Source organism: Pristiophorus japonicus, chromosome 6 (genome assembly GCF_044704955.1).
Source record: "Pristiophorus japonicus isolate sPriJap1 chromosome 6, sPriJap1.hap1, whole genome shotgun sequence".
Classification (NCBI taxonomy): domain Eukaryota; kingdom Metazoa; phylum Chordata; class Chondrichthyes; family Pristiophoridae; genus Pristiophorus; species Pristiophorus japonicus.
Window position 1 is genome coordinate 156,242,215 of NC_091982.1, and position 9,260 is coordinate 156,251,474.

Consider the following 9,260-nt stretch of genomic DNA (forward strand, 5'->3'; position numbering starts at 1 on the left):
AGTCGGGAGGTCGGTGAATCGGGAGGTCGGTGAGTTCGGCGAGTCGGTAGGTCGGTGAGTTCGGCGAGTCGGGAGGTCGGTGAGTTCAGTGAGTCGGGAGGTCGGTGATTTCGGAAATTCGGAAGGTCGGTGAGTTCGGCGAGTTGGAAGGTCGGTGAGTTCGGCGAGTCGGGAGGTCGGTGAGTTCAGCGAGTCGGGAGGTCGGTGAGACGGGAGGTCGGTGAATCGGGAGGTTGGGAAGTCGGCGAGTTCTGCGAGTCGGGAGGTCGGTGAATCGGGAGGTCGGGAGGTCTGTGAGTTCGGCGAGTCGGGAGGTCGGTGAGTTCGGCGAGACGGGAGGTCGGTGAATTGGGAGGTCGGTGAATCGGGAGGTCGGCGAGTTGGGAGGTCGGTGAGTTCGGCGAGTCGGGAGGCCTGTGAGTTCGGCGAGTCGGTAGGTCGGTGAGTTTGGCGAGTCAGAAGGTCGGTGAGTCGGGAGGTCGGTGAATCGGGAGGTCGATGAATTCGGCGAATCGGGAGGTCGGTGAGTTCAGCGAGACGGGAGGTCGGTGAGTTCGGGAGTTCGGTGAGTTCAGCGAGTTAGGAGGTCGGTGAATCGGGAGGTCGGTGAGTTCGGGAGTTCGGTGAGTTCAGCGAGTTGGGAGATCGGTGAATCGGGAGGTCGGTGAATCAGGAGGTCGGCGAGTCGGGAGGTCGGTGAATCGGGAGGTCGGCGAATTGGGAGGTCGGTGAGTCGGGCGGTCGGTGAGTCGGGAGGTCGGTGAGTTCGGCGAGTCGGTAGGTCGGTGAGTTTGGCGAGTCAGAAGGTCGGTGAGTCGGGAGGTCGGCGAGTCGGGAGGTCGGTGAGTTCGGCGAGACGGGAGGTCGGTGAGTTCGGCGAGTCAGGAGGTCGGTGAGGTTTGTGAGTTCGGCGAGACGGGAGGTCGGTGAGTTCGGTGAGTTCGGCGAGTCGGGAGGTCGGTGAGTTCGGCGAGACAGGAGGTCGGTGAGTTCGGCGAGACGGGAGGTTGGTGAATCGGGAGGTCGGCAAGTTAGGAGGTCGGCGAGTTGGGAGGTCGGTGAGTTCGGCGAGTCGGGAGGTCGGTGAGTTCGGCGAGTCGGGAATTCGGTGAGTTCGGCAAGTCGGAAGATCGGTGAGTTCGGCGAGTCGGTTGGTCGGTGAGTTCGGGAGGTCGGCGAGTCGGGAAGTCGGCGAATTGGGAGGTCAGCAAGTTGGGAGGTCGGCGATTTCGGCGAGACGGGAGGTCGGTGAGTTCGAGAGGTTGGTGAATCGGTAGGGCGGTGAGTTCGGCGAGTCGGAAGGTCGGTGAATCGGGAAGTCGGTGAGTTCGGCGAGTCGGGAGGTCGGTGAGTTTGGCGAGATGGGAGGTCGGTGAATCGGGAGTTGGTAAATTGGTAGGTTGGCAAGTTGGGAGGTCGGCGAGTTGGGAGGTCAGTGAGTTCGGCGAGTCGGGAGGTCGGTGAGTTCGGCAAGTCAGGAGGTCGGCGAGTTCGGCAAGTCAGGAGGTCCGTGAATTGGGAGGTCGGTGAATCGGGAGGTCGGCAAGTTGAGAGGTCGGTGAGTTCGGCGAGTCGGGAGGTCGGTGAGTTCGGCGAGTCGGGAGGTCGGTGAGTTCGGGAGGTTGGTGACTTCGGCGAGTTGGGAGGTCGGTGAATCGGGAGGTCGGCGAATTGGGAGGTCGGTGAGTCGGGTGGTCGGTGAGTCGGGAGGTCGGTGAGTTCGGCGAGTCGGAAGGTCGGTGAGTTTGGCGAGTCAGAAGGTCGGTGAGTCGGGAGGTCGGTGAATCGGGAGGTCGGTGAGTTCGGCGAGTCGGGAGGTCGGTGAGTTCGGCAAGTCGGAAGATCGGTGTGTTCAGCGAGTCGGGAGGTCGGTGAGTCGGGTGGTCGGTGAGTACGGCAAGTCGGAAGGTCAGTGAGTTCAGCGAGTCGGAAGGTCGGTGAGCCGGGAGGTCGGTGAATTTGGCGAATCGGAAGGTCGGTGAGTTCGGCGAGTCGGGAGGTTGGTGAGTTTGGCGAGTCGGTAGGTCGTTGAGTCAGCAGGTCTGTGAGTTCGGCGAGTCGGGAGGTCGGTGAGTTCGGTGAGTCGGGAGTTCGGTGAGGTTGGCGAGACAGGTCAGTGAATCGGGAGGTCGGCGAGTTCGGCAAGTCAGGAGGTCCGTGAATCGGGAGGTCGGTGAGTTCGAGAGGTCGGTGAGTTCGGTGACTCGGAAGGTCAGTGAGTTCGGGATGTCGGTGAGTTCGGCGAGTCAGGAAGTCGGTGAATCGGGAGGTCGGTGAGTTCGGCGAGTCGGGAGGTCGGTGAATCGGGAGGTCGGTGAGTCGGGAGGTCGGTGAATCGGGAGGTCGGTGAGTTCGGCGAGTCGGGAGGTCGGTGAATCGGGAGGTCGGTGAGTTCGGCGAGTCGGAAGGTCGGTGAGTTCGGCGAGTCGGGAGGTCGGTGAGTTCAGTGAGTCGGGAGGTCGGTGATTTCGGAAATTCGGAAGGTCGGTGAGTTCGGCGAGTCGGGAGGTCGGTGAGTTCAGCGAGTCGGGAGGTCGGTGAGACGGGAGGTCGGTGAATCGGGTGGTCGGGAGGTCGGCGAGTTCTGCGAGTCGGGAGGTCGGTGAATTGGGAGGTCGGGAGGTCAGTGAGTTCGGCGAGTCGGGAGGTTGGTGAGTTCGGCGAGACGGGAGGTCGATAAATTGGGAGGTCGGTGAATCGGGAGGTTGGCGAGTTGGGAGGTCGGTGAGTTCGGCGAGTCGGGAGGTCGGCGAGTCGGGAGGTCGGCGAATTGGGAGGTCGGCGAGTTGGGAGGTCAGCGAGTTCGGCGAGTCGGGAGGTCGGTGAATCGGGAGGTTGATAAGTTCGGCAAGTCGGGAGGTCGGTGAATCGGGGGGTCGGTGAGTTCAGCGAGTCGGGAGGTCGGTGAGTTCTGCGAGTCGGGAGGTCGGTGAGTTTGAGAGGTCGGCGAGTTCGGTGACTCGGAAGGTCAGTGAGTTCGGGAGGTCGGTGAGTTCGGCGAGTTAGGAGGTCGGTGAATCGGGAGGTCGGTGAGTACGGCGAGTCGGGAAGTCGGTGAATCGGGAGGTCGGTGAGTTCGGTGAGTCGGTAGGTCGGTGAATCGGGATATCGGTGAGTTCGGCGAGTCGGGAGGTCGGTGAATCGGGAGGTCCGTGAGTTCGGCGAGTCGGAAGGTCGGTGAGTTCGGCGAGTCGGTTCAGTGAGTTCAATGAGTCAGGAGGTCGGTGATTTTGGAAATTCGGAAGGTCGGTGAGTTCGGCGAGTTGGAAGGTCGGTGAGTTCGGCGAGTCGGGAGGTCGGTGAGTTCAGCGAGTCGGGAGGTCGGTGAGACGGGAGGTCGGTGAATCGGGAGGTCCTTGAGTTCGGCGAATCAGAAGGTCAGTGAGTTCGGGAGGTCGGTGAGTTCGGCGAATCGGGAGGTCGGTGAATCGGGAGGTTGGTGAATCGGGAGGCCGGCGAGTCAGGAGGTCGGTGAGTTCGGGAGGTTGGTGAGTTCGGTGAGTCGGGAGTTCGGTGATTTCGGCGAGACGGGAGGTCGGTGAATCAGGAGGTCGGTAAATCGGCAGGTCGGCAAGTTGGGAGGTCGGCGAGTTGGGAGGTCGGTGAGTTTGGCGAGTCGGGAGGTCGGTGAGTTCGGCGAGTCGGGAGGTCGGTGAGTTTGGCGAGTCAGGAGGTCGGCGAGTTCGGCAAGTCAGGAGGTCCGTGAATCGGGAGGTCGGCAAGTTGGGAAGTCGGCGAGTTGGGAGGTCGGTGAGTTCGGGAGGTTGGTGAGTTCGGCGAGTCGGGAGGTCGGTGAGTTCGGCGAGTTGGGTGGTCAGCGAGTTCGGCGAGACGGGTTGTCGGTGAATCGGGAGGTTAGTGAGTTCGGCGAGTCGGGAGGTCGGTGAATCGGGAGGTCGGTGAATCGTGAGGTCGGCGAGTCGTGAGGTCGGTGAGTTCGGAAGGTTTGTGAGTTCGGCGAGTCGGGAGGTCGGTGAGTTCGGCGAGACGGGAGGTCCGTGAATCGGGAGGTCGGTGAATCGGGAGATCGGCAAGTTGGGAGGTCGGCGAGTTCGGCGAGACGGGAGTTCGGTGAAGCGGGAGGTCGGTGAATCGGGAGATCGGCAATGTTGGGAGGTCGGCGAGTTGGGAGGGCGGTGAGTTCGGCGAGTCGGGAGGTCGGTGAGTTCGGCGAGTCAGGAGGTCCGTGAATCGGGAGGTCGGTGAATTGAGAGGTCGGCAAGTTGGGAGGTCGGCGAGTCAGGAGGTCGCCGAGTTCGGCAAGTCAGGAGGTCCGTGAATCGGGAGGTCGGTGAATCGGGAAGTCGGCAAGTTGGGAGGTCGGCGAGTTGGGAGGTCGGTGAGTTCGGCGAGTCGGGAGGTCGGTGAGTTCGGCGAGTCGGTTGGTCGGTGAGTTCGGGAGGTTGGTGAGTTCAGCGAGTTGTGAGGTCGGCGAGTCGGGAGGTCGGCGAGTCGGGAAGTCGGCGAATTAGGAGGTCAGCAAGTTGGGAGGTCGGCGTGTTGGGAGGTTGGCAAGTTCGGCGAGACAGGAGGCCGGTGAATCGGGAGGTTGGTGAGTTCGGCGAGTCGGGAGGTCGATGAATCGGGAGGTCGGTGAGTTCGGCTTGTCGGAAGATCGGTGAGTTCGGCGAGTCAGGTCAGTGAGTTCAGTGAGTCGGGAGGTCGGTGAGTTCAGCGAGTCGGAAGGTCGGTAAGTTCAGCGAGTCGGGAGGTCGGTGAGTTCAGCGAGTCGGGAGGTCGGTGAGACGTGAGGTCGGCGAGTTCGGAGGTCGGCGAGTTGGGAGGTCTGCGAGGCGGGAAGTCGGTGAATTGGGAGGTCGGTGAATCAGGAGGTCGGTGAGTTCGGCGAGTCGGGAGGTCGGTGAGTTCGGCAAGTCGGAAGATCGGTGTGTTCAGCGAGTCGGGAGGTCAGTGAGCCGGGAGGTCGGTGAGTACGGCAAGTCGGAAGGTCAGTGAGTTCAGCGAGTCGGAAGGTCGGTGAGCCGGGAGGTCGGTGAATTTGGCGAATCGGAAGGTCGGTGAGTTCGGCGAGTCGGGAGGTTGGTGAGTTTGGCGAGTCGGGAGGTCGTTGAGTCGGGAGGTCGGTGGGTTCGGCAAGTCGGGAGGTTGGTGAGTTTGGCGAGTCGGGAGGTCGTTGAGTCGGGAGGTCGGTGAGTTCGGCGAGTCGGGAGGTCGGTGAGTTCGGTGAGTCGGGAGTTCGGTGAGGTTGGCGAGACAGGAGGTCAGTGAATCGGGAGGTCGGCGAGTTCGGCAAGTCAGGAGGTCCGTGAATCGGGAGGTCGGTGAGTTCGAGAGGTCGGTGAGTTCGGTGACTCGGAAGGTCAGTGAGTTCGGGATGTCGGTGAGTTCGGCGAGTCAGGAGGTCGGTGAATCGGGAGGTCGGTGAGTTCGGCGAGTCGGGAGGTCGGTGAATCGGGAGGTCGGTGAGTCGGGAGGTCGGTGAATCGGGAGGTCGGTGAGTTCGGCGAGTCGGGAGGTCGGTGAATCGGGAGGTCGGTGAGTTCGGCGAGTCGGTAGGTCGGTGAGTTCGGCGAGTCGGGAGGTCGGTGAGTTCAGTGAGTCGGGAGGTCGGTGATTTCGGAAATTCGGAAGGTCGGTGAGTTCGGCGAGTTGGAAGGTCGGTGAGTTCGGCGAGTCGGGAGGTCGGTGAGTTCAGCGAGTCGGGAGGTCGGTGAGACGGGAGGTCGGTGAATCGGGAGGTTGGGAAGTCGGCGAGTTCTGCGAGTCGGGAGGTCGGTGAATCGGGAGGTCGGGAGGTCTGTGAGTTCGGCGAGTCGGGAGGTCGGTGAGTTCGGCGAGACGGGAGGTCGGTGAATTGGGAGGTCGGTGAATCGGGAGGTCGGCGAGTTGGGAGGTCGGTGAGTTCGGCGAGTCGGGAGGTCGGTGAGTTCGGCGAGGCTGGAGGTCGGCGAGTCGGGAGGTCGGCGAATTGGGAGGTCGGCGAGTTGGGAGGTCAGCGAGTTCGGCGAGTCGGGAGGTCGGCGAATCGGGAGGTTGATAAGTTCGGCAAGTCGGGAGGTCGGTGAATCGGGAGGTCCGTGAGTTCGGCGAGTTGGGAGGTCGGTGAGTTCGGCGAGTCTGGAGGTCGGTGAGTTCTGCGAGTCGGGAGGTCGGTGAGTTCGAGAGGTCGGTGAGTTCGGTGACTCGGAAGGTCAGTGAGTTCGGGAGGTCGGTGAGTTCGGCGAGTCAGGAGGCAGGTGAATCGGGAGGTTTGTGAGTACGGCGAGTCGGGAGGTCAGTGAATCGGGAGGTCGGTGAGTTCGGTGAGTCGGGAGGTCGGTGAATCGGGAGGTCGGTGAGTTCGGCGAGTCGGGAGGTCGGTGAATCGGGAGGTCCGTGAGTTCGGCGAGTCGGAAGGTCGGTGAGTTTGGCGAGTCGGTTCAGTGAGTTCAATGAGTCGGGAGGTCGGTGATTTTGGAAATTCGGAAGGTCGGTGAGTTCGGCGAGTCGGAAGGTCGGTGAGTTCGGCGAGTCGGTTCAGTGAGTTCAATGAGTCAGGAGGTCGGTGATTTTGGAAATTCGGAAGGTCGGTGAGTTCGGCGAGTTGGAAGGTCGGTGAGTTCGGCGAGTCGGGAGGTCGGTGAGTTCAGCGAGTCGGGAGGTCGGTGAGACGGGAGGTCGGTGAATCGGGAGGTCCTTGAGTTTGGCGAATCAGAAGGTCAGTGAGTTCGGGAGGTCGGTGAGTTCGGCGAGTCGGGAGGTCGGTGAATCGGGAGGTTGGTAATCGGGAGGCCGGCGAGTCATGACGTCGGTGAGTTCGGGAGGTTGGTGAGTTCGGTGAGTCGGGAGTTCGGTGATTTCGGCGAGACGGGAGGTCGGTGAATCGGGAGGTCGGTAAATCGGCAGGTCGGCAAGTTGGGAGGTCGGCGAGTTGGGAGGTCGGTGAGTTCGGCGAGTCGGGAGGTCGGTGAGTTCGGCGAGTCGGGAGGTCGGTGAGTTTGGCGAGTCAGGAGGTCGGCGAGTTCAGCAAGTCAGGAGGTCCGTGAATCGGGAGGTCGGCAAGTTGGGAGGTCGGCGAGTTGGGAGGTCGGTGAGTTCGGGAGGTTGGTGAGTTCGGCGAGTCGGGAGGTCGGTGAGATCGGCGAGTCAGGAGGTCGGCGAGTTCGGCAGGCCAGGAGGTCCGTGAATCGGGAGGTCGGTGAATCGGGAGGTCGGCAAGTTGGGAGGTCGGCGAGTTGGGAGGTCGGTGAGCTCGGCGAGTTGGGAGGTCGGCGAGTTCGGCGAGACGGGAGGTCGGTGAGTTCGGGAGGTTGGTGAGTCGGAAGGACAGTGAATCGGGAGGACGGTGAGTTCGGCGAGTTGAAAGGTCGGTGAGTTCGGCGAGTCGGGAGGTCGGTGAGTCGGAAGGTCGGTGAGTTTGGCGAGTCAGGAGGTCGGCGAGTTCGGCAAGTCAGGAGGTCGGTGAATCGGGAGGTCGGTGAATCGGGAGGTCGGCAAGTTGGGAGGTCTGCGAGTTGGGAGGTCGGTGAGTTCGGCGAGTCGGGAGGTCGGTGAGTTCAGCGAGTCGGGAGGTCGGTGAGTTCGGGAGTTTGGTGAGTTCGTCGAGTTGGGAGGTCGGTGAATCGGGAGGTCGACGAATTGGGAGGTCGGTGAGTCGGGCGGTCGGTGTGTCGGGAGGCCGGTGAGTTCGGCGAGTCGGTAGGTCGGTGAGTTTGGCGAGTCAGAAGGTCGGTGAGTCGGGAGGTCGGTGAATCGGGAGGTCGATGAATTCGGCGAATCGGGAGGTCGGTGAGTTCAGCGAGACGGGAGGTCGGTGAGTTCGGGAGTTCGGTGAGTTCAGCGAGTTAGGAGGTCGGTGAATCGGGAGGTCGGTGAGTTCGGGAGTTCGGTGAGTTCAGCGAGTTGGGAGATCGGTGAATCGGGAGGTCGGTGAATCAGGAGGTCGGCGAGTCGGGAGGTCGGTGAATCGGGAGGTCGGCGAATTGGGAGGTCGGTGAGTCGGGCGGTCGGTGAGTCGGGAGGTCGGTGAGTTCGGCGAGTCGGTAGGTCGGTGAGTTTGGCGAGTCAGAAGGTCGGTGAGTCGGGAGGTCGGCGAGTCGGGAGGTCGGTGAGTTCGGCGAGACGGGAGGTCGGTGAGTTCGGCGAGTCAGGAGGTCGGTGAGGTTTGTGAGTTCGGCGAGACGGGAGGTCGGTGAGTTCGGTGAGTTCGGCGAGTCGGGAGGTTGGTGAGTTCGGCGAGACAGGAGGTCGGTGAGTTCGGCGAGACGGGAGGTTGGTGAATCGGGAGGTCGGCAAGTTAGGAGGTCGGCGAGTTGGGAGGTCGGTGAGTTCGGCGAGTCGGGAGGTCGGTGAGTTCGGCGAGTCGGGAATTCGGTGAGTTCGGCAAGTCGGAAGATCGGTGAGTTCGGCGAGTCGGTTGGTCGGTGAGTTCGGGAGGTCGGCGAGTCGGGAAGTCGGCGAATTGGGAGGTCAGCAAGTTGGGAGGTCGGCGATTTCGGCGAGACGGGAGGTCGGTGAGTTCGAGAGGTTGGTGAATCGGTAGGGCGGTGAGTTCGGCGAGTCGGAAGGTCGGTGAATCGGGAAGTCGGTGAGTTCGGCGAGTCGGGAGGTCGGTGAGTTTGGCGAGATGGGAGGTCGGTGAATCGGGAGTTGGTAAATTGGTAGGTTGGCAAGTTGGGAGGTCGGCGAGTTGGGAGGTCAGTGAGTTCGGCGAGTCGGGAGGTCGGTGAGTTCGGCAAGTCAGGAGGTCGGCGAGTTCGGCAAGCCAGGAGGTCCGTGAATTGGGAGGTCGGTGAATCGGGAGGTCGGCAAGTTGAGAGGTCGGTGAGTTCGGCGAGTCGGGAGGTCGGTGAGTTCGGCGAGTCGGGAGGTCGGTGAGTTCGGGAGGTTGGTGACTTCGGCGAGTTGGGAGGTCGGTGAATCGGGAGGTCGGCGAATTGGGAGGTCGGTGAGTCGGGTGGTCGGTGAGTCGGGAGGTCGGTGAGTTCGGCGAGTCGGAAGGTCGGTGAGTTTGGCGAGTCAGAAGGTCGGTGAGTCGGGAGGTCGGTGAATCGGGAGGTCGGTGAGTTCGGCGAGTCGGGAGGTCGGTGAGTTCGGCAAGTCGGAAGATCGGTGTGTTCAGCGAGTCGGGAGGTCGGTGAGTCGGGTGGTCGGTGAGTACGGCAAGTCGGAAGGTCAGTGAGTTCAGCGAGTCGGAAGGTCGGTGAGCCGGGAGGTCGGTGAATTTGGCGAATCGGAAGGTCGGTGAGTTCGGCGAGTCGGGAGGTTGGTGAGTTTGGCGAGTCGGTAGGTCGTTGAGTCAGCAGGTCTGTGAGTTCGGC